The following is a 27662-nucleotide window of genomic DNA, read 5'->3' on the forward strand; positions in this document are numbered from 1 at the left end:
GCGGTATATTTAGGCGCCGTGCTGGTCACCAGAGTGACTAAGCAGGAGCATTTGGACAACCTGGCGGAAGTTGATGGGCATTTTTCTGAGTCTGGCGTCCGACTGCGAAGAGCCAAATGCGTTTTCCATGCGAAGGAAGTGGTGTACTTGGGCTATCGGGTGGACCGTGAGGGCTTACACCCAGTTGCAGAGAAGGTGCGCGTCAGTTAACTAGCCCCAGTCCTTACGAGTGCCATAGAGCTCCAATCGTTTATAGGGTTCATGAACTATTATGGCAAGTTCATCCCAAATCTCACAATGATGTTGGCGCCCCTACATCTGCTTTTGCCGAAAAAGCAAGAGTGCGGGTGGCGCAGGCTGCAAGAAATGGCTTTCAGGCAAGTGAAGAAGCAGCTTTCGGTTCCGGGGTGCTAACTCACCATGACCCCGCAAAGCCTCTCATCGTCATGTGCGACGTGTTGCTGTACGGCATTGGTGCCGTCCTCTCACATACGATGGCCGATAGCAGGAATCAGCCAATAGTCTTCACCTCCTGGACATTGACTGTACCCTAACACAAGTATGCACAGATAGAGAAAGAGAGCCTGGTGGTGATTTCTGTAGTCAAGAAATTTCACCAATATGTGTACGGCTGCCATTAACCATCATCATCGATCACAAACCATTGTTCAATTTATTCAAGGAAGCCAAGGACATCCCACCTACAGCTTCCACGAGGATCCTGGGTAGGCCATTTTGTTGGCCGCCTATGATAACACGTTGAAACATCGGCCGGGCACCAGATTGCGAATGCCGATGGGTTGAGCTGGCTACCCATGCCGACCAGCACCCCCCACCCTGTCTCCTCCAACAGCAGACAAAGTGGTTGCCGCCTTAATTTTATGGACTCGATGCCAGTCAGAGTGTCTAGGTCCATGAGTGAACCCAAACTACCCAGTTGTTTCCAAAGTTTGACATCTCATATTATCTGGCGGACGGCATCAACAGTTTCCAGGTGAATTACTGGCTTATTCATCCAAAATGTCCAAATTTGGTGTATCGGACCGTGTCCTGCTTTGGGATAAGTATGTCGTCATCCCGCAAAAGGACCACGATTTAATACTGCAAGACCTCTATCACGGACACTCGCGAGGGTCAAAAATGAAATATTAGCACGCAGCTACGTCTGGTGGCCAGGCCTGGATACTGACATGGAACGATTGGCCCAACAATGTACCATCTGTCAGGAGCACCAGAAGCTCCTGTTAGCCATGCCCCTTCACACCTAGGTATGGCCAGGGCAGCCACGTGCGGGTTGCAAGCTGATTTTTCCAGCCTGTTTCAGGAGTTGATGTTCTTTCAGCTAATCGACGCCCATTCCAAATGGCTGGAAGACCACAAGATGGGAGCGATCACCTCCAGGGCAACAATTGAAAATATGCATTTTTTCATTTATTACCCATGGCTTACCCATGGTGTTAGTCACAGACATTGGCATATCTTTTACGACCGAAGAGTTCTCTAGGTTTCTGAATGCGGGTTACGGAAACAGTCATTGGGGTCGATGGACACTAGGCTGTCTACATTCTGGTTTTGCTACAGTACCACTCCGCATGCCATGATTGGGGTGGTCCCAGCAGAGATGCTGATGGAATGGAGGCTTCGGACACGGCTTTGCATGGTCTTCCCGGATATGAAATTAAATGGAATGAAAATCGCTTATTGTCACAAGTAGGCTTCAATTAAGTTACTGTGAAAAGCCCCTAGTCGCCACATTCCGGCGCCTGTTCGGGGAGGCTGTTACGGGAATTGAACCGTGCTGCTGGCCTGCCTTGGTCTGCTTTCAAAGCCAACGATTTAGCCCTGCGCTAAACAGCCCCTGCCGGCAGGAAAGTGCACCACAATGAGGACTTGCCAGGGCATTGACCTGTTCGATGTCGATTGCCCAGGTTCTTTGTACCAGTGGACGCAGCGTATGTATGAAATTTTGCAGAAGGCACCTAGTGGACCTCCAGGACCATAACACCCCAAATAGGGCCAGTTTACAACCCGATACAAGTCCAGGGTCGAGTAATGCAAAAACATTTGGATCACATTACGTTCCAGGCGACCGATTCTTCGAAAAGTTCCTCAGGAACAAAAAGTTTTATCAAGCCGAATCTGATGCCTGAGTAGGCCAGACCAGAACCCCAAGGTAGTCAAGATATTGACATAAGAGAGATCATTGACACTGATTCAGAGATGGAGACTCAACCATCGGTGATCTCCAATGGAGAATCCGCAGTGCAGCAGCCTCCGGCAGAAATTTCGATTTGGCGTTCCAGTCGGAAACAATGTTTGCCTTTCCAGTACACACCGCCCGATCCTGCGGCGTGGGTGCATGACGCACAACCGGAATCAAAGCGAGTCTGGTGCCCATCATCGCCACAGTCATCGGAGGATTCTTCAGACTTTGGGGAGGGATGAGGAGTGTCATAACCCACACGGGACTTACGATGCGGCAACGATTAAACTCCCTGTGAGCCTCACTGATTACAAACTCCCCCGTTAAAGAGGGCGGGGAATCCTAAACCCTGTATAGCAAAACTTTTGTATCAAGTCGGCCAGTTAAGGTACTGACATAAGGAGAGGCCCGGCTGGGATCTTTTGAACTGTATAAATAATAGTATTGTAAATAAACTTTATTTCTTTCTCAACTCGGTGTGGACTCCCTCGTGGTTTATTAAAAAAACTATTTGCCTCACTAAAAAAAACTAGGTAAATTGCAATCACCATTTATATGTCACATTCATCTGGGTCAACACACACACATCCCAGCACAAATGGCAGTGTAAGAGGCTTGTAGAATTTTTGCATTTCGTGAAAAATAAAATAGAAGAGTATATAGTTAGCTGTTCTTTCGCTGTTCTCAACATTGCAATTCTATGGTGCAGCTGGTTTGTTCAGTTGCCTTCCTGGGTGTAATTGTAGGGAGCCAATTTCCACATTTTATCTCAAAAGATTTTGGTGCGCAGTCGATTTCTCTGATCAGTATGGTTACTTTGCAAAACCAGGCAGAACTTCTGAGAGAGAGAGGCAGAGAGGGCACACAGCTTCAAACCTGTCTTCAGTACAGCAATGACTTTTGTTCTCTCTATCCTGCTTGTTAAAGGAGTCCTTAAAGTACCTTGTTAGCTCTTGATTCCAGAGAAATTGTATTAGTTCACACCTGCTGCAGTTATTGTTTCAGAACATGTCATTGACTTTTGATATCCTTTCTCGGAAACAATTGAGAAGTCTCAGGATGTTGTGAAGACAACAGGTAATGTGGTTTTCACACTCCCCAGGGGAATTAGTGTCTTTTTCTTCATCCCACTTGGTGGAATGTAAGATTGTGTGGATTGCTACAATCTGGACAGTTTTCCATTGTCTGTTGAGACTGTCCAGCGTTTATTTTTCAAAAATCCAGCCAGGAAAATAAAAAATTTAAACGGTATCTTTAAAAAACACACCCTCAAAACACTGCAGAGAAACAAAACATTATACAGCTACAATCATAATATACTGGAAATTACACGTGCAAATTGTTGATTTCTTCCCTATTTGATTTTGATATTGAAATTTTATTACACCCAAAGTGAGAACCTGTGGTCTTGAGATGTTTTTTTCAACACATTTCTGCCATATTCATTCGTTCCCATTTTAACTCTCTGACAGTCATATGTTTTAATTTTCATGGGTGGTTCATGTTTAAAATCAACAAAGTTAATGTATCCCGCATTCTGCTTTCTCAATCTCCAGCATGCCTCGATGCAAGGAACCTAAATGGAAGTGAGGCCTTCCTTCACATTCAGAGGAAGCTGATCAGAGAGACAATGGCCGGGATTCTCCGACCCCGCGCTGAGTCTGAGAATCGCTTAGGGGGGGGGGGCGCAAGAATCGCACCACGCCGTCCCGACGCCGGCTCGCTGATTCTCCTTCGCGATTATCGGGCGCCCGCAGGACCGCCGGCGTGCTGATGAGGGGCCGTTGAAAGCGCCCCCCCCCCGGCGATTCTCCGGGCCTCAACGGGCCGAGTGCCCTCCGAGTTCGGCTGAGTCCCGCCGGCGTGGGTTACATGTGGTCCCACCCGGCGGGACCTTGGACATCTGGCTGCGGGGACTGTCCTGGTGGGGGGGGGGCGGGGTGGTCCAACCCCGGGGGGGAGCCTCAACGGCGGCCTGGTCTGTGATCGGGGCCTACCGATCGGCGGGCGGGCTAGTTCTGTGGGGGGCCTTTGTTCCTCCGCGCAGGGCCCCTGTAGGGCTCCGCCATATTGCCCGGGGGCCGGCGCGGAGACAGGAACTCATGCGCATGCACGGACTCAGGCCGGCTGTGGCGTGCATGCGTGGACTCGCACGGCCGTGGCGCGCCGGCGTTTGGTCGCCGGAGCTGCGGATACCACTCCAGCGCCGTACTAGCCCCCTAAGAAGGGGGCATACGTGCCACTTGAGGACCGTTGACGCCGGAGTTGCTCGTGCCGCTTTTCACGCCGGCTTCAGAACTTGGCCACGGGATTGGAGAATCCCAGCCAATGACTCCAGAAATGTCAATGTTCACTGTCATTATTTCACTTAAACTGACAGCAATTTAGGGAATCTGCCCAGAATAATGCAGAAGTTCAAAAGTTGCTCCAGCAGGGGATCGAACCTGGGACCCTGGAGTTGTGAAGCAACTGTGATAACCACTGTGCTACCATGCTGCTGTATGCCAAAACGTCCCCCTGACTTGGCACTAGATATTAAATTGCCATCGGGAAAGGGGAAAACTGCCCCACAGATTGGACTCAATCCTCTTGTATGCAGATTTCCTCAAGGTCAGTGGCGAACGGAATGCTTGGCCACCGACTTCAGCAACCAGCCCTGGAATGAACACTTGTTTTTTTTTGTGTCACATGGTTCATTTTCTTAACATGTCAAGGGTTTGTCTTTGAATCAACGATAATTTTTGAGATGAGACATGGGCTTTCAATGTGCTCCATTTCATCGATATGTGAAGGATTGCACTAAAGGGTTATTGACTAACATTAATTATGTTAAATTTATCCAGACTAACTGTAGCAAACTCTATGATTGCAAGCCTGCCACTATAAACAAAGAGTCCTGGCTGAAGTGCCATTAAACCTCAAGTCCAAACTCTTTGAGAAAAGCACTTGTTTTGGACAGACTTCACAAGGTTATGCTAATGTGGTTCAACCATGTACGTCTTTTTACTGCGAAGAGAAAAAAATTCTTTCGAAGGAAACGGTTTTAAATTCTCACTGCCAGAAAGTTTCCAACGTGCGTGTGAGTCGAAATAAGGATTTTGTGTCCATTATGATAATGAAGTCTTACAATATGTTCATGTTCTTGTTTGGAATGTTCAGATCGCACACAGGTCCATTATTCGCACCAGTGGATAATGACTTGGCAGCGGTAATAACCACCGCCCATGGCCAACTGATGGTTTTAATATTGAAATTCTGAGCATCGCTGCGGAGGGAGATAACATTTATTTGAGCAAATACTTGCAGCAGATGACGCAGGATGTGCCCTCGTTTTCATTGTTTTGCTCTTCCTCTTTAGATGAATGCATCTTAGAAGACAGACACATGGTGACACGTCATTGTGTTTCTTGGATCATTGGTCTGCAATCCTGAACCCTCATCTGCTCAACACTTGAGGAAAATGGGCAATGTTATTATATATATATGTTTCTGGAACATACCTCTTCATTCACCTGAGGAAGGAGCAGTGCTCCGAAAGTTAGTGACATCGAAACAAACACTGTTGGACTTTAACCTGGTGTTGTAAGACTTCTTACTTTTTTAGCTGTCATCAACCTGTGGCCTATCATTCTGTTCGACCCAAACTAAAAACCTGCATGTTTACAAGTATCTGGAATGGCATACCACTGCTATCAGAATAAGACAGCAGCCAAAAACTAGTTTATGTGCAAGATCAGCATCTTAAATTTTGGATTTTCAATTTTTTCTCCCAAATGCTGGAATTTTAGTCCAATTGAATAGTTACGGTTTATACTTTGATATCATCATGAACAGTCCAGTGGAGTGTTGGCATCTTGATTTTTAAAGAGAGGGGCTTGGGTAGAAAGATGCTACGTTGCTTCACTTTGCAGGACAGAGATTCATCAAAGCAGTGATTCATTCCCTCACACCCCAGCTAAGAACTGTCCAAACTGATCGTGGATCAGGCAGAGCTACAACTGGAAGACTGTGAGCTCAATGTAATAACCAAGACATAAGGCGGGATTCTCCGACCCCCCTCCGGGCCGGAGAATCAGCGGGGGGCGGCGTGAATCCCGCCCCGACGCCGGCTGCTGGATTCTCCGGCGCCGGTTTTGCGGGGGGGGGGGTGGGGGGAGGAATCGCGTCGCGTCGGTCGGGGGCCGTTGGCAGTGGTCCCCCCGGCGATCCTGCGCTCCGCGATGGGCCGAGTGGCCGCCCGTTTTCGGCCAGTCCTGCTGGCGTAAATCAAACAAGGTCCTTACCGGCGGGACCTGGCTCTGCTGGGGGCGGCCTGCGGAGTCCTCGGGGGGTTGCTGGGGGATCTGGCCCCGGGGGTTGTCCCCACGGTGGCCTGGCCCGCGATTGGGGCCCACCGATCCGTGGGCGGGCCTGTGCGTGGGGGCACTCTTTCTCTCCACGCCGGCCGCTGTAAACGTTGCCATGGCCGGTGTGGCGATGAATCCCCCTGCGCATGCGTTGGGATCATGCCAGCACACACCCATGCATGTGCCAACTCGCGCCGGATGCGGATGCCCTTCGGCGCCAGTGGACGCGGCGCTAAGTCCTTCGGCGCCGATTGGCATGGTGCCAACCCCGTCGGCGCCAGCCAAGCCCCTGAAGGTGTGGAGGATTCAGCACTTTCCTGGCGGCCCAACGCTGGAGTGGTTCACGCCACTCCTCGGCGCCGATATGGCCCGCACCGCCGGTTAGGGGAGGATCCCGGCCAATATTCTTGAATGGGAGCATTCCACTTCCTCTCCTCCCTTTTACATCTTTACCTGGTCTATGTGCTTTTAAACGTTGCTGTTATAAAGAAATAAACATTGGGCGTGATTTAATGGAAAAGTTTCTAAGTGTGGTAGCGAGCGGGAACTGCCGCAAGCTTCCCGACGCTCAAGCCAGCGAGGCCGTCACCGGTAAAAAACATTAATTGAGCCACTTAATGAGGTCCACAGACATCACGCCGGAAATGATGGTCCCGGCGGCTGATTCGCCGGGATCTCTGCAGGATCTTTGCCCACTAGATCCTGCAGAGCAAACCTCACACAGCACACAGCCATGCAATCGAGGAGACTAGACCCACGATTCGGAGATGCCGACCTGGCCAGATTGTTGGATGCGGTCGAGTGCAGACCGGGCTCGGAGGATCAGCCACAGGGCAGCCAGTGCCGCCTGGGAGTAGGTGGCATAGCCGCCAGCTCCGGGAACATCATCAGGACGACCAGCACCCAGTGCCGTAAGAAGATCAGCAATCGCCACCAGGCTGCAATTCTGGATTCGCAAGAGCCCCCCTGGCACCGGCCTTGCACGCCACCCCCCCCCCCCCCCCCCCCAACGACCGTGCACCTAGCACTGCCATCGCCAGCACCATAAGGTGCCCCGGCCCACCCATGTCCAGCAAAGCCTCCCATGCTGGCCCCCAACCCCTCCATCCCACCAACCCCTCAACCCCCCCAATCCCTCCCCCACCCCATCAATCCCATCCCCTACATCCCTCCCTCTCCACCTGCGATGAACGAAGCATGCGGCTCACGATGCCCTCTCTTTCCCCACGGGAATAGTTGGCCCACAAAAGACGGGAGAGGCATCAGATGCGCGGCGGGATGCCGGACATCAGAGTCCTCCCTCCCTGCAAGGAACGGGCCCTGGAGGTCACGGGTTGGCCGAGGACAGATCGGTCACCAGCGTAGAGGTTGGTGTATGGTACAGAGGTGAAGATCCACCCATACAGACTGACCCATCCCTCCCACTGACCACATGTCCATTATCCCACAGGATTTTCATCGACGGTGCCGGTCCATCCGGGCTGGTCCCCCCTCCCGAGCATGTCCCAGTCTCAGGTTGGCATTGCTGAGGCACTCCAGAGCATCATGGGCCCCCATTGCATATGCGTCACGTGCCATGACCCCCACGGAGCAGATCTACGCGCAGATAGAAAAGGAGTGCCTGGGCCTTCTGTTAAGTGTGGTTAAGTTTCACGATTATGTCTATGGACTTCCTCAATTCACTGTCGAGACCGACCATCGCCCGCTGGTCAATATAATACAGAAAGACTTGAACAACATGACGCCTCGCCTCCAGCATTTTCTTCTGAAGCTCCGGCGATATGACTTCCAGCTGGTATACATCCCTGGCAAAGACCTCATCATTGCTGACGCTCTCTCCAGGGCAGTCAACACTCCATGTGACCCAGCGGGATTGATGCCAGCTTGATGTCCATGTGGCATTCGTGGCCTCCAATCTACCTGCTATGGATGAGCGCCTCGTCCAAATTCACCACGAGACGGCGGCTGACCCTTTGCTACAACATGTCATGCGCCACCTAACAGACGGGTGGCTCAAGGGCCAATGCCCTCAGTTCTATAATGTCAGAGATGATCTGGCGGTAGTAGACAGGGTTCTTCTAAAACTGGACCGCATTGTCATCCCGCATAGCATGCGCCAGCTCTTCCTGGAACAACTACATGAGGGCCACCTGGGTGTGGAAAAGTGCCGCCGACGGGCCCGAGAGGCAGTGTACTGGCCCGGCATCAATAAGGACATAGCCAACACAGTGCTCAACTACCCCACTTGTCAGCGCTTCCAGCCGGCCCAACCACGTGAGACGCTGCAACCCCATGAATTGGTCATGTCACCATGGACCAAGGTGGGCATCGACCTGTTCCACGCGCTGGGTAGAGACTATGTCCTGATCATGGACTACTTTTAGAATTACCCGGAGGTGATACGGTTGCACGACATCACCTCGTCTGCAGTCATTCGGGCCTGTAAGGAAACCTTTGCTCGACACGGCATCCCGCTCACGGTTATGTCGGACAATGGCCCCTGCTTCGCCAGCCAGGAATGGTCCAACTTTGCCAGGCGGTACAATTTTGCCCATGTGACGTCCAGTCCCCTGTACCCCCAATCCAACGGCAAAGCAGAGAAAGGAGTACATATCGTCAAACAGTTCCTATGCAAGGCTGCCGATGCTGGGTCCGATTTCTACCTTGCCTTGCTGGCCTATCGCTCCGCCCCGCTGTCCACTGGCCTGTCGCCAGCCCAGTTGCTCATGGGTCGTACCCTGAGGATGACGGTGCCGTCCATTCATGTCCCAGACCTCGAGCACGTTCCGATCCTTCACCGGATGCAGCTGTCTCGTGCACAGCACAAGGCGGCTCATGACTCCCGTGCAGCTGATCTCCCGGCTCTGGATCCAGATGACAACGTCCGCATCCATCTTCCGGATAGTGGCTGGTCAATGACCGCTGTTGCCCTTCGGCAGGTGGCCCCCTGCTCGTTCCTGGTTTGTCTACCGGATGGCTCCATTCGGCGCCGCAATCGACATGCCCTTCGTATCGTTCTACGCTCGCTACGTGATCCTCCTCTGTCGCCTCGCCCACCTGCTGACGCTCCCACGGACTATGCAGAAATCCCTGTCACTCTGCCTCCCCCTGACTCTGACGCAGTCCAGCCCGCTCCTGAACCGGCGGCTCTCGACCCACCCTTGAGGCGGTCAACCCCCAGAATTCGTCGGCCACCTCAGAGACTTAATTTATGAACGTTGCGGACTTATAGACTTTCTGAATTGGTTTGTTGCTTCATTTGGTCGTTTCCCTGGTTTGTATATAGTGTTCATCTCGTTATTCTTGTTGCATACTGCTTCTCTGCACCAGGCACCTTCCCATGTAAATAGCTTAGTCCTCATGTACGTAGTCCTGTAAATATGTCTTCGCACCCCACACGTAGTTAGGAACATTCTCACCATATACTATTTATTGCCACACATATACATTCTTTTATGAAAGGGGGGATGTCATAATATACACCAGTATATCATGGTGCAGACACACACACTGATGGACACACAGCAAGACCAATCAACACACACAACACCGCAGCTAAGCACCAGTTAGAGCACACGCACTATAAAGACAGGGGGCATCAGAGTTCCTGCTCATTCTAGCTGCAGCCTCCTAGTAGGACAGAGCTCACAGCCTGCAGCACAGATCTTCACCATGTGCTGAGTGCATAGACTGGATAGGACAAGGCATAGGTCTTTAGTTCAATCTAATATCATGTTAACCCACAGTGAAAGTATGTTCAACAGTTTCTGATTCAATAAAATAGTGTTGCACTATTTTAAGTGTCGGTGACCTGTATGTGTTCCACGGATCCAGAGCACCCAACACATCACCCGGCATTTTGTTGGGCTTGGTCCATGTTAAAGTTTATATATATAGCTGCCCGGGCAAACAGGGCACCCCTGACATGATGGATGCACTTGTGGGCTATAGCTTGCAAGTCCCTGCTCGAGCCCCGGAATGATGCTGAGGTGGAGAGGTTCAGGGCTGCGGTGACCTTTTTAAAATAAATTTAGAATACCCAATTTGTTTTTTATTTAAATTAAGGGCCAATTTAGCGTGGCCAATTCAACTAGCCTGCACATCTTTGTGTTGTGGGGGTGAGACCCACGCAGACACGGGGACAATGTGTAAACTCCACACAGACAGTGACCCAGAGCCGGGATCGAACCTGGGTCCTCGGCATGTGAGGCAACAGTGCTAAGGGCTGCGGTGACCTTGACAGCCAAGGGAGCAGGTATCCTCCTTCTCCATGTGGTGCTAAGTCCGCGAGGACATGGCACAGATGCCGCACCGTCCCCTTGTTGAGGCGGAGCCTCCTGCGGCACATGCTGTCCGTCATCTGTTGAAAAGACCAGCGACGCCGCTACACCTTGGGCTGTCGCTGACCTCCCCTTCTGGGTTGCTCCCTGGCCTGGAGTGCTCACTTAACTACGATTGCCATTTCCCTATTAGCAATAGCATTCGGCCACGTGGCCAGAGGCCTCCACGGTCAGTGTGAGTTAACGGTGGTTGGTTAGACGGACAGGCAGGGGCAGTGTGAGTTATGGGTTGTTGGTGGGATGGACAGGCCACTGATGGCACCCCCCAACTGAGGCCATCCTCACAAGGATCCTCCACCACCCCCGAGCACTGCGGCAGCAACCCCAGTGCCCTCGAATCATTGCCCGGGATCGAAGATGGCTACTTACCTCCTCGGATCCCCATAGCAGCCATTCCGTCAGCTTCACGCGTTTAAAAGTGTGCACTAATCGGTATGCTAGAGAGACGGTTTGATCACGGAAGGCTGTTAGATATGAGGTTGTTTCCGTTAATTGTATGGAGATTGGCTTTAAGTGGTGATTATTGGTTTCTCGCCATACCACGACTGTACCCTGATTACGCCAATGGGAGCGTGCCGGTTAGATCGCAAACCGATCGGCACCAGGCGTGGTTCTCGATTTTGGCTTCTATTGAGGTCTAACGGCCGCGTTGCGCTCTCACTCAAGCACGTCCCGGCTGTAAAATCGCGGCCTACATTTCTATTGTGCCTTTCATGACTTCAGCAGTTCCGGAATTGCTTTACAGCCAGTTACCAGTAGGTACTTGTGTGTTCAGTATAGGACAAAGTGCAAAAGGTTATTGTGACCCGCAGTCAAGGGCGTATTTGCTATGATTGGAATTTTTTTGTTCTGCTGGTTGATATTATTGGCTATTCAAGTATTCTGGAGGATGTTCATTAAATATTTAGCCTTAGTTGTAGTTTACCACTTGAGCTGGGCATGTTTACAAGCATTGTAATACTGTGATTACTCAAGCAGGGATCCAACCCTTACATTTCAAAACAAGGTAAAGGGCGCGATTTGATGAAAAAGAAACAGAGTCCTGGCTTGGGCAGTGTAGCGAGGTATTTCCCAGTGCTTGCAGTACCGAGAATGACCCCACTGTTAAAAGGAACTCTTTCTTTTTTGAGCCTTGGCTAGGGACGCCCCACTGAGGCCGCACTCAGACTAATTTCCTGCACTGATGAGCTGAGCTGAGGATCTCTCAAACCCCACCGCAGCCTCTGGATCCCACCAGCGCCCCAACTTACCAATAAGGGAGTCCTTAAACTCCCCTGAAACCCACCTCCTCAGTGCAGGGCACCCCAGGCCTAATCCCTGGCAGGGGCAACCTGGCACCCAAGCACCTTGGAACTGCCAGCCTGACAGTGCCAGGATGGCACTGCCAGGGCACCAGGGTGACAGTGCCAAGATACCACCCTGCCCAGAACCCGAGCACCCAGAGGCCACGATTGCCTGGGAGATCCCCCCAAGTGCCGTTATGCCTGGTCCACGTTTGTAGAAACCAGCGCTAAACAGGTCAGGAGTCTCTATGAGCACTCTGTTCCCATGGTTTCTGTAGCTATTAGCACTCTGTTCCCTTGGTTTCTGTGGTTATGACTCATCTTTCATTCTCTCATGCCACAGTATAAATATTTCCCACTTTCTTTTAGCTTTGATAAAGGGTCATCTAGACTCGAAACGTTGGCTCTTTTCTCTGCCTACAGATACTGCCAGACCTGCTGAGATTTTCCAGTATTTTCTCTTTGGTTTCAGATTCCAGCATCTGCAGTAATTTGCTTTTATCCGAGGAAGCGATTACTGAATGAGATACTGGCACTTTGGTAATATCTAAGAGAATCCTTAGAATATAAGGACACAGAGATTTAATCACTCCAGGAAGCAGTTGAAGGAAGTAGAAGTACGGCTTATGCTCATCTTTGAATTCCTTGTTATAAGAGAAAAGGCTACGCTCAGTTAGTCATAGAAATCTTAAAGACTGACATAATTATGGAAGGCAATGTAACCTTAACCCCCATCACCAAGATTGTCATCAATTATTAAGATACAGAGCGCTCATTCCTGATTATTTTGATTCAGCCCCATAAATTAAGAGGTAACCTTACCAAACGAACAATTGAGAAAGCTTTATTGGAGATTTTGATGCACAGTGTGGTTTTGGATATCTGGTGTCATAATCTTCTACGTTTTGAAAAGCACACGCAGTGCAGTAAACCCAAGTCACAGGTACTCCAAACACCTCCAGCAGACCGCGCACCATCTCCATGCAGCTGACTTTTTTGACTTTCGTCGGTGAAAGAGTTAATGCGCTGTGTTTCGTGCACAGCATGTTCCAAACAAGTTAGGACTGGTTAAAGCCCTCTCAGCAGGACTGTTTAGGAAATGCTATTAACAACTAATCGTTTCACAAACTCTGAGAACCTGCCTTACAGTCAGACAAACAGCAATCAGCTGGGCTAATTTATAATGAAATAATTTATGCTAAAGACTTTCCTGAGTGTTAATGGCCGCTGGATATACCAGCCTGATTAACATTAATGTGACAATCATTTCTGAAAATTCTGTGCTCTTTCTTAAATATTGGGGAAAACTTCCACCTTCAAAACAACAAAAAATAGCCTGGATGCTGTATTTTACTGAAAATATCATGATTTGACAGTAAAGTCGAGACCCTTCAACTTGCAGACATTTTGCTATTTTTGAGCATTCCCGCTGCCTCCAGTACATTTTGCCTCTATGATCAGCTTCCAAATGTAGCTTCTATTCTCGGATTGAAAAGTCTCGATGGTTGTTGCCTCTCCTTCAAAAGGAATAAGCGTTGCTTGCTGAGATTGGAGTCAGCCCTGATACAGACTTGTTTACTTGCTCTTTGATTTGTGTAGGGTTGGGAGATCGAGTGGAAGAGTGGAAGATTAAATGGAGAAACAGGGGACAAATCCCACCTATTGACCACGGCTTCATAGAATGATTGTTAGCATTTCATCGCTCGATAATTTTGGCAGATACGAGAGGCATGACCGTGCATATTGTGGGGTAAGGGCGGTGTTGTTCACAGGGAGGAGGGTGCCAGATGGGTTGGACATCCCCACGGTCACCTGCTGGAAGGCTTAGGGCTGCCCTCTAGCCAATTCTCTTTTCTTCAGGTGCGCAGGGAACCCTGGGCTTCTCCATGGGAGAGGCAACTGGAGTGAGATCCAGAAGCCCCACTGTCCTCTGACGCTGACACTCATGTATTCGCATTCGTGCCTGCGCCATGCTGTTGAAGCCCTGCACCATGGAGGTCATGCACTCAGTCATGGAGGTCATGAGCTAAGCCACATCCCCTGCTGTGGAGTGCACGTTCTGCGCCAAGGTTCCACTGCAGACGCCATTCTCCCTGTGTTGGCCTCATTGCATTGAAGTAAAGGCACCATCTTCTCAGACAGAAGGAGACGTGACTCCTGCAACTGACCTTGCAGTCCAAAGAGGATGCTGTCATCCCTTCTTGATGAGCGCGACTGTGCCTTTGCTACTCTGGGACACCTGGACTCAGGGACACAACATCAGCCAGGGGCTCAACTGAGTCCTGGACTCCTGCATCCCTACTAATTAAGCCTGCCTACCAGATAAGCCTGCCCACTAGTTAATTCCACTGAGCTGTGAGTATCTGCGCTAGTGGAGGTTGCGGGTGACAGCTGTGATGCCTCCTTCGCTGCTGGTCTCCGAGATGTCTCCCTCAGAGATTCTTGGGTTTGTGGTGTCAAGTGGATGTGAGGATGATCCGGGCTGATCAACTGATTGCATGCAAGGGAAGCGAGATGGCATTAGTGCACCCCAGGGGTAGACTGATGGGGGAAAGTTAACTCACATGATACATGCATCACGGCTGCATGCCTTGACGGTTCCACTTTTGTCTGCTGCCCCCACTTCTCTCTCTGCACAGTGTGGTCCTGATCCTTGCCAGCCAGCCCAAAGGCTCTTTCCTCAAAGGATGTTCGTGTTCTCAGCACGGGCATGACTCTGGTTGGCTTTACCCGCTCACGCTGGTTGTGCTCAAGTTTGTGCTGCAATGAGACAGATGGAGAGGGTGTAGGGGGAGTCCTACCAGGTCAGATGGTGATGAAGTCTGGTACGTGCGGGAAATGAGAGGGAGCGGGTTTCTGAGCAGCAGATTATCTACTGGGGGGAACATAGGGAGTGGGGATCAGGCATGAGCAGTGTTGGGAATCTGTGAGGTGGCTGGGAGAGATGATCACCCTGACGGTGTGAAGGGTGTGTGAAGGGGTATAATGGTATACATCAGGAGGCAGGACAAGGAGGCTGAATATTCGGTGAGTTTTCCCTCTGTCAGCGATGGCAGGATTCTCACCGATTTTCTCAACAGAACAGACACAATGAAAAAATCTGGCAAGATTCTGCCCCAGAGGAAACGTACAAAGAACAAACAAAGAACAAAGAAATGTACAGCACAGGAACAGGCCCTTCGGCCCTCCAAGCCCGTGCCGACCATACTGCCCGACTAAACTACAATCTTCTACACTTCCTGGGTCCGTATCCTTCTATTCCCATCCTATTCATATATTTGTCAAGATGCCCCTTAAATGTCCCTATCGTCCCTGCCTCCACTACCTCCTCCGGTAGTGAGTTCCAGGCACCCACTACCCTCTGCGTAAAAAACTTGCCTCGTACATCTACTCTAAACTTTGCCCCTCTCACCTTAAACCTATGCCCCCTAGTAATTGACCCCTCTACCCTGGGGAAAAGCCTCTGACTATCCACTCTGTCTATGCCCCTCATAATTTTGTATACCTCTATCAGGTCGCCCCTCAACCTCCTTCGTTCCAGTGAGAACAAACCGAGTTTATTCAATCGCTCCTCATAGCTTATGCCCTCCATACCAGGCAACATTCTGGTAAATCTCTTCTGCACCCTCTCTAAAGCCTCCACATCCTTCTGGTAGTGTGGCGACCAGAATTGAACACTATACTCCAAGTGTGGCCTAACTAAGGTTCTATACAGCTGCAACATGACTTGCCAATTCTTATACTCAATGCCCCGGCCAATGAAGGCAAGCATGCCATATGCCTTCTTGACTACCTTCTCCACCTGTGTAGCCCCTTTCAGTGATCTGTGGACCTGTACTCCTAGATCTCTTTGACTTTCAATACTCTTGAGGGTTCTACCATTCACTGTATATTCCCTACCTGCATTAGCCCTTCCAAAATGCATTACCTCACATTTGTCCAGGTTAAACTCCATCTGCCATCTCTCCGCCCAAGTCTCCAGACAATCTAAATCCTGCTGTATCCTCAGACAGTCCTCATCGCTATCCGCAATTCCACCAACCTTTGTGTCGTCTGCAAACTTACTAATCAGACCAGTTACATTTTCCTCCAAATCATTTATATATACTACAAAGAGCAAAGGTCCCAGCACTGATCCCTGTGGAACACCACTGGTCACAGCCCTCCAATTAGAAAAGCATCCCTCCATTGCTACCCTCTGCCTTCTATGGCCTAGCCAGTTCTGTATCCACCTTGCCAGTTCACCCCTGATCCCGTGTGACTTCACCTTTTGTACTAGTCTACCATGAGGGACCTTGTCAAAGGCCTTACTGAAGTCCATATAGACAACATCTACTGCCCTACCTGCATCAATCATCTTAGTGACCTCCTCGAAAAACTCTATCAAGTTAGTGAGACACGACCTCCCCTTCACAAAACCGTGCTGCCTCTCACTAATACGTCCATTTGCTTCCAAATGGGAGTAGATCCTGTCTCGAAGAATTCTCTCCAGTAATTTCCCTACCACTGAAGTAAGGCTCACCGGCCTGTAGTTCCCGGGATTATCCCTGCCACCCTTCTTAAACAGAGGAACAACATTGGCTATTCTCCAGTCCTCCGGGACATCCCCTGAAGACAGCGAGGATCCAAAGATTTCTGTCAAGGCCTCAGCAATTTCCTCTCCAGCCTCCTTCAGTATTCTGGGGTAGATCCCATCCGGCCCTGGGGACTTATCTACCTTAATATTTTTTAATATTAACGTAGTCAGCTGTCATTGAATTGAGAGCCACCGTGACCTTCTCCCTCACCTTCATAGGTACTGCGAAGTCCTGCTCCGAGATTGCAGTTCTGGCTGCAGCAGGTGACCAATTTCAGTGAAGACGTTCTTCATGTATCGTTGATATCGCAAACATTATTCCTCATTTAGAAGAAAAACTCCCTCAACACCTCTGGTGGGCACGGTCTCCTGCTGAGAACCCTTCTCCACCACCACCTCCTCCCTCTTCAAACAGTTTGTACTGCTCTTTGTGGTCTCTGCGTAGTCATGCTGTATTCAAAGGGTAATGTCCATCATTGCAACATGTTTGGGAGCAACTGGTTTGTGCAGCAGCTTTGAAGGCAGGAAAGAGCCCTTCAGCACCTTGCACATCACTTCCTGTAGAATTTAACAACTTGAAACAATTATTGAAAATACCAAGTACTTGGAGAATTATAGCAGCAGTCATAAGAAATCATTCAGCAGCTAACCTGTAAATAGTTGATGATCCCTGTAACTAGCACTGGCAGCATCAAATTATTGATATCATGACCTACCTGCTCTGCATCGTTACAGGAGAATGAAAAGCCATCACCTACGTACTGTCATGCAATTTGCCCCACAAATGGCTGTGTGTGCCATGGGCATCATTTTGGAGCTCTCAGAGCACACAAAGCTCCCAGAAAATGCACACTGAGTCCCCAATATTTTGGAGGCAAGGACATGATCATCTTTAGATTCTGAGCATTTAAACATGCTCAATTTTCATTTATAAATGATCTAAATGATTAACCCCTGAGCACTTTGCAAACCAGATTTGACACAGCAGTAGTTTCATATTCCATGTGGCGTCAAACCCAGATTATGCAGATTTGAGGAGGTTTCCTCCTTCAGTCGAGTTGGAAGCCACTTTGCAGATTAAAGTTGTTTGCTCTGCTTTTATGATATTGTAATTAATCAGTATGTACACTGATGATGTGGGCTCACTGCATCTACAGCACTGCGCATGAACTACAGTGGATCTTGCAATGTAACCTCTGTCCACAGTTTGAACTGGTTACAGGCATTGCAAAAGCTTGCTCGAGAATTTGATCGAGAGCACACATGGCTAGAGATAGTCAAAATCGGCGAGGCAACAGTCCTTAAAGGGCTGCAGCCCGTTAAAGGGGAGGATGTGGTGGATGGCAGGAGAGTTGTCTAATTGTTCACATTAGCACAGCAGAGTTTTGTCGACAACATTGTTCTCCCGTTGATACTCATGAATTCGAGACCCTGGTGCAGGATGTGGTCTACAGGGGGGTCGGTCGTCTTATTCAGGGTGAAGGCCGTTTTCTAGAAAAGGCTCAGGTGGCAGTTGCTTGGAAGGAGTTTGTTCACCATCTACTTCCTCACACTTGTCAGCAAATTAGGACGGAATGATTTGTTTTTAGGAAGAAGGCAAAGTTAACGATACTCCCTGCCCCCCCCCCCCCCACACACACACACATTTAGCTCAGATTTCATACAGAGTCATCAATTATTGCACAAACCTAGGTTGCAATCATACTTCACTCATTGCAGATAGCCATTCACCATTTCAGATTCCATTTCACTTGGGGAAGTGGTGGCACAGTGGTATTGTCACTGGACTAGTAATCTAGAGACCCACGGTAATGCTCTGGGGTTCGGGGTTCAAATCCCGCATCTACAGGTGGGGGAATTTGAATTCAATAAAAATCTGGAATTTAAAAATTCTAATGACGACCATGAAACCATTGCCAATTGTTGTAAAAACCCATCTGGTTCACTAATGTCCTCCAGGGAAGGAAATCTGCCATCCTTACATGTGAATCCAGACCCACACCGGAATGCAGTTGACTCTTAACTGCCGTCTGAAAATAGCTTCGCAAGCCATTCTGTTCAAGGGCAATTGGGGATGGGCAACATCCCAAGACAGAATTTTTAAAAACTTACCCTAAGCTGCATTGATATACCTTTCTGTTATATACCTTTCAGAAAATTGGTTAGCAATATGTAAGAGGGAGCTGCAAGTTTGGTGGTTCCCGTCGACTTCCTCAATCCTAGCCCTTCTTTCCCCATTTTAAATTAAAAACTTCAGCAAAAATTGATCCTGGTAAATTTGGTGATTGAGGATACGTTGAAGCTGTCCGGAAAAGAGAGGGCATTAAACGTTTCTCCATCAAATGTTGGTTAATATGAGACTGAGCCCTGAGGAAGGCAGGGTGCAGGAGATAGTGCAGCCAAAATGACGGGAGTAAAGTCGTCAGATGATGCTACTGTTGCTGCTGCGCTTGTCACTGCAGTGTTAAATAAAGGACGAAACCCAGAAGGAGGCAAAATGACAGGAATAATACAATGAAAATGTTTTGATTGTATTATTCCTATTTGATTGTATTATTATGTAACAATCAAATGTTAATACAATCAAAATGAATTGACAATCAAAATGGTGGAGATTAAATTGTCAGATGGGGCTGCTACACTTGTCACAGTAGGTATCCTCTTTGAATTTATGGCCGCTGAATTTGAAAAGTAGTTCACCAGACACTTCAAAACACAAGGTAATGAGATGATGAAAACTCTGAAGAAGTCAGTGGAGATCGCACTGGCCCCAATAAAGGAGGCGTTGAACAAGACATCAGCGACAGCGCGGGAACATGGAGAAGTGCTGAAGGGGATGTGGAAATCACATTGCGACCACCTCGAATCGCTAGAAATAGAGGTACCATCAATAGAAACCCGAAGACAAAGATGGAAGACTTGGAGAACCGGTCAAGGCAGAACAATTTACGGATTGTGGGTTGCTGGAGGAGCTAAATGGGCAGAAACCAACATTTTGGCAGAATGTTTGTGAAGCTGTTGGGTGAAGAAGAGGACGTTAACCCTTCCGAGCTAGACTTCGCCCATCGAGCATTTCGCCCGAAACCACAGGTGAACCAACTACCAAGAGCATTGATTGTTTGCTTCAGCAGGTATCAGGCGAAGAAACGAGTATTGTAACAAAACAGGTGGTGAGATGGGAAGGCAACATTATTTGCATCTATCAAGATGTGATTATGGAGCTGGCGAAAAAATCTATGGCTTTCAACAAGGCGAAAGCAGCACTCTACAAAAGGGATATACGATTCAGAATGGCCTACCTGGCGAGGTTGTGAGTGACGGACAACGCAAGGGACCATCTTTTTGATTCTGCAGAAAATAGAGAGGCATTCGTAAGAGCAGAAGGCCTGGGACTGGATTGAATATTGCGTAGGGGCTCTGATATTATGGTCAGTTTGGATGGTTTGGAGGTGATAGGATGTTATATTTTAGTTACCCTCTTTATATACGGTTTTGATTATTAATATATTTGTTAATTTGTATAAAATTAGGATTATATATATAAATGTTTAGGAAAGAACTGGGGAGAGGGAATTCATGTGTTTAAGAAGGGGGAAAAAACAAGGAAAATAAAAAAATAAAGAAGTGGAGGAGAAGGACAACTTGAAGTCCCTAATGTTTGAGATGTTATTGAAGAGGGCTTTAATGGACCCACCTCGCTAGTAAGCTGGGGCTGGCTAGTGAACGGAAGCATGGTGGGAGAGCAACTGCAGTGGGTCGAACCTGCTAAAACAGGATACGGCTGGCTGAGGTGGTGTGAGTGAATGGGGAATAGGCAAAAGGATGAGGAAAGTTGTTTCAAGAGTAAATATCCGGGGAATTTATGGGATAGGGTGGGGAAAGCTGGCTGACAGAGGTGGGTGAGGCCAAAGGTTAAAAATTTGAAGTATTGGCGGCGGGCGGGGGAGTTGGGGGGGGGGGGAGGGAGGATGTGGGGGGCAGACATGTCCCTTGGAAGGGTGGTGGTTGAACCGGTAGGAGGGTGTGGAAGACCCCCGATCCGGTTGGTGACATGGAACGTAAGGGGACTGGGAGATCCGGTGAAGAGGACAAGAGTCCTCTCACATCTGAAGAGTTTGAAACCCGATGTGGTGCTGCTGCAGGAGACTCATTTGACGATAAAGGATCAGTAGCAGCTCCAAAGGGATGGGTGAGTCGGATATCCCACTTGGGTTTTAATAGCAGGGCCCGAGGGCTGGCAATATTGGTGAATGAAAGGGTTAGGTTTCAGCAAGTTATAGTAGATCTGTAAAGTAGATCTGCAAAGACACGGAAAGTTTTATAATAATATAGTGCAGATATTAATAGTTTCACAGATTTAAAACAAATACCCAAACCTATGTGAAGTGTTGGGTACTCTGCTACACAGACGAACCAACACGGTTGCGAATGTTACAACTCAGTTTTATTTCAAACATCTATTTACAGTGGTAAACTGCTTACTGAGGTTCGATCATAACCCTTGAATCTGTGGACCTATTCCTAATTCTATCTTGTACTGGCACTCAGCACATGGTGGATGTCTGAGTGGCTTGCTATGAGCTCTGTGCCCTGATCTGTCTCCTGCTCGAGTGCCCAGGAAGTGTCGTGTTCCCTGTTTTGTACTGTGTATGCTCTTGCCTGTGATTGGCTGTCGTGTTGTGTGTGTGTTGATTGGTCCGTTGATCTGTCTGTATGTGCTATGATGTTTACCTGAATATCATGACACCATGTTCACTTATAAATAAACCTAAATCATTAAAAATTACTTTAAGAGAATCAATAACAATAGTAATGCCTGTTTAAAAGAAAGCAAAAAAAAACTGCTAAAAAAGTCTACATACCTTTAAAACACTTGTTAAAAAAGCTACCTGTTGTTTTCTATCTAAATCTATTGTTTAAATGCCAGCCCTCAAATGGATATTCCCAAGCTGCCGCGTCATAAGGGGCAGGACTGCATTCCTCCTGCGCTGCGCGGGAGTCTGCGCAGACCGGGAATCTGGAGGCCTCAGGCTGCTGACCGGAAAGGGAGGTTCGTCGCATCATCAGAGTACAGGTAAGTGCGCAGATTTCTCTTTTAAAATCGGCAGCCCATGGCTTCCCGCTGCTAGCTGGAAGTTACGGGCCATTGTTGCATGTCTTTAATGGGCTTTAATTAAATTACAGAGAACCCATTCTTCTCATCAGATTGCCAAATTTGTGTTCTTACCACATGTTTGAACTTGTTGATCCTCCAGGTCCCAGCCAAGAGCTTACCAAATGTACGACACAGTTATCTCCAAGACCTCACCCCCTCTGCTGAGTAGACATGTAATTACATTATATAATCTTCAGGATCTATGAGGCCTGGTTACACACTGTTCCAATGAAATGATCAATTCCAGATGGAGCCCTGTACATAAGTTGGTTTGTTTTATCCATGGACCATATTTCAAAAGCATTGAGTGTTGTCGGGGAAAGGGATTGTCTACGTTTTACAGATTGTGAACATGACTCCAAAGATGTGCACCATTTATCGAGAGAATGCTTCAGAGTGCAAATTGACGGTTATGGAAGACCTCAGAGTGTTGTGCTTTTTTGCATTACTAGCAATCACTTTTGTAAAATTCCCCATTGAGTTAAAGTTAAGCAAAATATCACTTTATATTAAGCAAAATGTGATGCAGGCTGAAGTACAGTAGTGATCGCACAAAATGCCGGTTCATGCAAGCGGAAGGGACTGAACCACCAGATCTGTGTGCCAGAAGCACAGAGATGCAAATATCACTAATCAGATAATTAGTGTCTCTCCAGGCAGGTTGTTTCTTTCTTTGGAACTTTGCAACTTCTACGCTGGTATTCTCCCCCCCCCCCCCCCACTGCTCCCCCGCATCCGGGACAGATTTGCCGGTGGTAGAGGAGACTCGCCGGCTCGTCCTGCTCTCCCGTTCGGTGGTGTCTCGGAATAAATGAAGGCTGTTTGTTTTTGTTCCTTTTGACATCCGGCCGCTGCTGGTTTGCACCAGTTTTCATCCTCTTCTGTTTCATCAACCCTTTTCCCTTTGTCATTTCCTCATCAGTGTCTTCCTTTCAGAGGGTCTTCAGGTTTTGGGGCGGGGGGAGCGAGGGATGATGTTGTAACTAGCATGGGATACATTCAGCTGCGGATGATTGTTTCCCTCTGCTCATTGGTGCTGCAAGCTCCCCCACTATGGGCGGGGTAGTTTGTTAGCACTGATATAAAAGTTCAGCCGTTGTGGGGTTCAGCAGAAAGGACCCGGTGAGATGTACTGGGCCTCTTGTAGGTAATGTTGCTTGCTGAATAAAAAGACTTAAGAAACACGTCCGACTCCCCTCGCTTTGCTAAAGGTTGCCTTCAGCAGGACCGGAATATTCCACCGGCGGGATGGGCTGGAAATACCCGGCCCCAGACTTCTGGGGCGTGATTTACCGACCCCCCACCGGGTCGGAGAATTGCAGGGGGCGGGCGTGAATCCCGCCCACACCGTGTCCCGAATTCTCCGCCACCAGAGATTCGGCGGGGGCGGGAATCGCGCCGCGCCAGTCGGCGGGCCCACCCCCGGTGATTGTCCGGCCCGCGATGGGCTGAAGTCCCGCCACTGTCAACCCTCTCCAGCCGGCATGGATGACACCACCTTTTGAACAGTGGGACAAGGCGGCATGGGTGGGCTCCGGGGTCCTGGGGGGGGGGGGCGCGGGGCGATCTGGCCCCGTGGGGTGGCCCCACGGTGGCCTGGCCCGCGATCGGGGCCCACCGATCCGTGGGCGGGCCTCTGCCATGATGGCACTCTTTTTCTTCCGCCTTCGCCATGGTCTTCACTATGGCGGAGGCGGAAGAGACCCCCTCCCCTGCGCATGCGCGGGGATGACGTCAGCAGTCGCTGATGCTCCCACGCATGCGTCACCCAGCGAAGACCTTTCGGCGCTGGCTGGCGTGGCGCCAAAGGCCTTTCCTGCCAGCCGGCGGAGCGGAAACCACTCCGGTGCGGGCCTAGCCCCTCAAGGTGAGGGTGTGGCCCCTAAAGATGCGGAGACGTCCGCACCTTTGGGGCGGCCCGACGCCGGGGTGGTTCCCGCCACTCCATTACGCCGGAACCCCCTGCCCCGCCGGGTAGGGGAGAATCCCGCCCCTGGTGTTAATAGCTTTAAAAGAACAAAGAAAAGTACAGCGCAGGAACAAGCCCTTCGGTCCTCCAAGCCTGCGCCGACCATGCTCCCTGTCTAAACTACAATCTTCTACATTTCTGGGGCCCGTATCCCTCTATTCCCATCCTATTCATGTGTTTGTCAAGATGCACCCTTACACGTCACTATCGTCCCTGCTTCCACCACCTCCTCCGGCAGCGAGTTCCATGCACCCACTACCCTCTGTGTAAAAAATTTACCTCGTACATCTCCTTTAAACCTTGCCCCTCGCACATTAAGTCTCTGACTATCCACTCTGTCTATGCCCCTCATAATTTTGTCAACCTCTATCAGGTCGTCCCTCAACCTCCTTCGTTCCAGTGAGAACAAACCAAGTTTATTCAAACTCTCCTCATAGCTAATACCCTCCATACCAGGCAACATCCTGGTAAATCTCTTCTGCACCCTCTCTAAAGCCTCCTTCTGGTAATGTGGCGACCAGAATTGAACACTATACTCCAAGTGTGGCCGATACAGCTGCAACATGACATGCCAATTTTTATACTCAATGCCCCGGCCAATGAAGGAAAGCATGCCGTATGCCTTCTTAACTACCTTCTCCACCTGTGTTGCCCCTTTCAGTGACCTGTGGACCTGTACACCAAGATCTCTCTGACTGTCAATACTCTTGAGGGTTCTACCATTCACTGTATATTCCCTACCTGTATTAGACCTTCCAAAATGCATTACCTCACATTTGTCTGAATTAAACTCCATCTGCCATCTCACCGCCCAAGTCTCCAAACGATCTAAATCCTGCTGTAAAAGCATAACAAGTATCATCGTACAAAATTGCACTGGAAGTGAGGTCACAGGAAGTGGCACTGTAAGAGGACAGAGACTCATCTCAAACATACAGTATTCTAATCCCATTGCCTGATGCGTCATTACAAGTACTGAACATGCTCACTGCTTTATAGAGCTATTTTACCACTGGCTACAACTTCAGACATCACAAGAAGCAGCAGTATTAAATTGTAGCCAGCCACATATATTAAGCTTGTTAAAAGATTACAAAAAATGTAATGCTTTTAACATACAGTCCCTTTATTGATCCAGAAATGTTTAGATAATTGGATAAGTATGGCGTCCTATAGTAAATGCACTGTTGCATTTTCCAAGGAATGTTATCCTTAGATCAGGATTTTAATGGGAATACAAAGAGCCACTTCACAATATTTACATTTAATCATTTGACCGATAATTTGATATGTACAAAGGCAGCAGAAAGTACTTCAGAAGTCATTCAAAACGAGCAAAATGTCTCACTGTCCTAGGTTTGGCTGCAGAATGACTACATTCAGTGCCAAGTATTCTTGTTGCACAAGATTTATATCTATAAATGAACACAAAGATGCAATCACAAAACAAAGTTCGATATTATAAGGATTTAAAATAATATGGAAAATGTTTATGTCTTTTTAAATGGAGAGAGAGTTCAGACCTGAATGATGGGTATCCGTCAAGTTAGATATTAATTTCTTTAATTTTCTTGACAGTATTCTGGGCTCAGATTGACAGAGATATTGGGCAGGATTCTCTGATTTTGAGACTAAGTGCTGACGTTGGCATGTGAATGGTAGCGTTTTATGACCCAAAACACGGTGCAAAACGGCCACCGATCCTCAGTCTGGTGGGGGGCTGCAGGCACGCAGCGTAGAGCACCCGGCTCTAGCTGTGCATATGACCGGTGAATTGCCAGGTCCATTGCCGCGCATGCGCACGGCGGCGTCCTACAGCGGCCACGCCGTGCAACATGGCGCAATCCGCGCGCAGACCCGGCCTGCCAAATAGTGACCCCCTTTGGCCAGGCTCACCATCCTTGGACTACCCCCACCAGTGCCCCAGCCCCAGCCAAAGCCCCCCCTGCCTGCGGATTGGCTCCCTCCCTGACTGTGGTGGCGCTTGACTCAGACCGCAGCCACCACGCCGAGTTCCCGAAGAAAAATACCATACGTGACTGACGCCATTGGGAACTTGGCCCATCATGGGTGGAGCATCAGGGGTAAGTCCTGAGGCCGCCCCGACAGTGTGAGTACGCCATTTTGGAGGGGGCGGAGCTCCGCAAAAGTAGCGCCGCCCCCGATTTCGGCACCAAATTGGATTCTCCGGCCGATCACCGAACGTGATTTTGGCGTCGGAGACCGGAGAATCCCGTCCATTGTATTAAAATGTATGGAGGGGTGGGTGGCTCCATGTAACAAATTGTCTCTCACTTTCTTGAATGGAGAGATACATCTATAGTCCTTTGCGGGTATGCTAATTACTTACCTACTGTTAAGCAGGTATTCTCACTGCTGGACCCTGGAAGTCAAAACTGAACCTTTCTCTATTAATTACAAATGAATGCCATACTTTGTACAATGGATGTGTCTAGAGCTTTAAACCTATTGAAAAATTGAAACTCCACACAGTTTGGCATGTAATGAAACACTGATAGCTTATTAAAAGTTGAAAATATTTAAAAATCCTGTGACAAGCACTTTAATAAAAAAAAGAGCTCATACCTCCAGTTCAATAAATACTGTTCCACGCAGGCGAATGATTAATATTACTTTGCAACACCCAGATCTTAGCACAGTAATAAAATCTTTTGAAAAAGCACAAAGGGCAAGAGAAAGGTTCAAAACAACTGTTTTATTAACCTGGCTATAATTTTATGCAGTGTACCCTCCAGCTATATCTTATTATTTTAACAACATCCATTTTGTCTTCTCCAGGATTCATGATTAAATATTCTACTCCAAGACTGTATCGATATTCCTGACAAACTGCAGGCAAGAGTTCTACAAGACAAACTTTGGAGAAACATTTCAGCAAACAACACGTGACCTTTAGGAACAGTGACCTCTGAATTCCTGCACCTCTTGAGAGTGGGGGTGGGGGGGTTAGCCAATATATAATTAGCTCCAGTTCCTGAGGAAGTCTGATAGAAAGGTTATTAGCAAATCAAAATTTTAATAAAGAAACGCAAATAAAATTCCTTAAGGGAATATAACAGCCTCAAATCTAATCTGTGAGTCAAATTGAGAAATTGAATGTTTATTTAATAAAGCATTTATTATTTATTTCGCTGTGCATGCCCTCTCCAGGGTTACAGTAGCAGCACTGTGCTACATCAATATGTACAACAAGGTGAGAAGATTTCAATTAATTCGATGCCTGTCTGAAAATAACTGCATAACAGGGTATCCAGACCTTTGACTGACTGGTACTTTCCGGTGGGTATCTTATGAAAAGTGATCACTGTGAGAAGGGATTGCACCTTGGCTGCTTCCTCCATATTTTCCGCTTTTCCGCATTACATCACTTTCCATGGACACTCCTCCCTCATCTCTTGTTGTAAGACAGGGTGGGAATGTGTTTTGAGAAGAGGTGTCCTGAGTCAAAATTCTCCTTGAGGCAAAAAACAATCTTAATTGTTTCAGATTTGTCTTTTCAAAATGTCCCCCTGTGTTTCCTCCCTGCATTTCACAATTTTTTATCAGAGACCATTGTACTTACCCGCTTGGGGGTAATTTACCTGATTTCTCCAGTATGCGAAGGAACATAGAGGTTCACCGTCACCAACAATCACAGCCCCTCCCTAGTCCCATTCCTATTTTGCCCCCATTCCGCTGTAAAACATACAGGTTTATTCACTGGTCATTTTTCCACAGGTGATTGAGGTATTAACTGCGCACAGTTCAGATCAGGAAAGATCCGGAAGAA

At 48.5% G+C, this 27662-nt stretch overlaps 1 long non-coding RNA gene across 2 annotated transcripts in view; it reads left to right on the top strand.

Annotated features, from left to right (window-relative positions):
• LOC140429876 (uncharacterized) overlaps window positions 1–26991 on the top strand; it is a 128350-nt gene extending 101359 nt beyond the window's left edge. For both annotated transcript variants that reach the window (XR_011949227.1, XR_011949228.1), the window contains exons 2-3: window positions 21676–21822; window positions 26672–26991. This is a non-coding gene — a long non-coding RNA (uncharacterized lncRNA). The remainder of the gene's footprint in view (window positions 1–21675; window positions 21823–26671) is intronic.
• Window positions 26992–27662: the final 671 nt, after the last annotated feature.

Source organism: Scyliorhinus torazame, chromosome 1, assembly GCF_047496885.1.
Source record: "Scyliorhinus torazame isolate Kashiwa2021f chromosome 1, sScyTor2.1, whole genome shotgun sequence".
Lineage (NCBI taxonomy): Eukaryota > Metazoa > Chordata > Chondrichthyes > Carcharhiniformes > Scyliorhinidae > Scyliorhinus > Scyliorhinus torazame.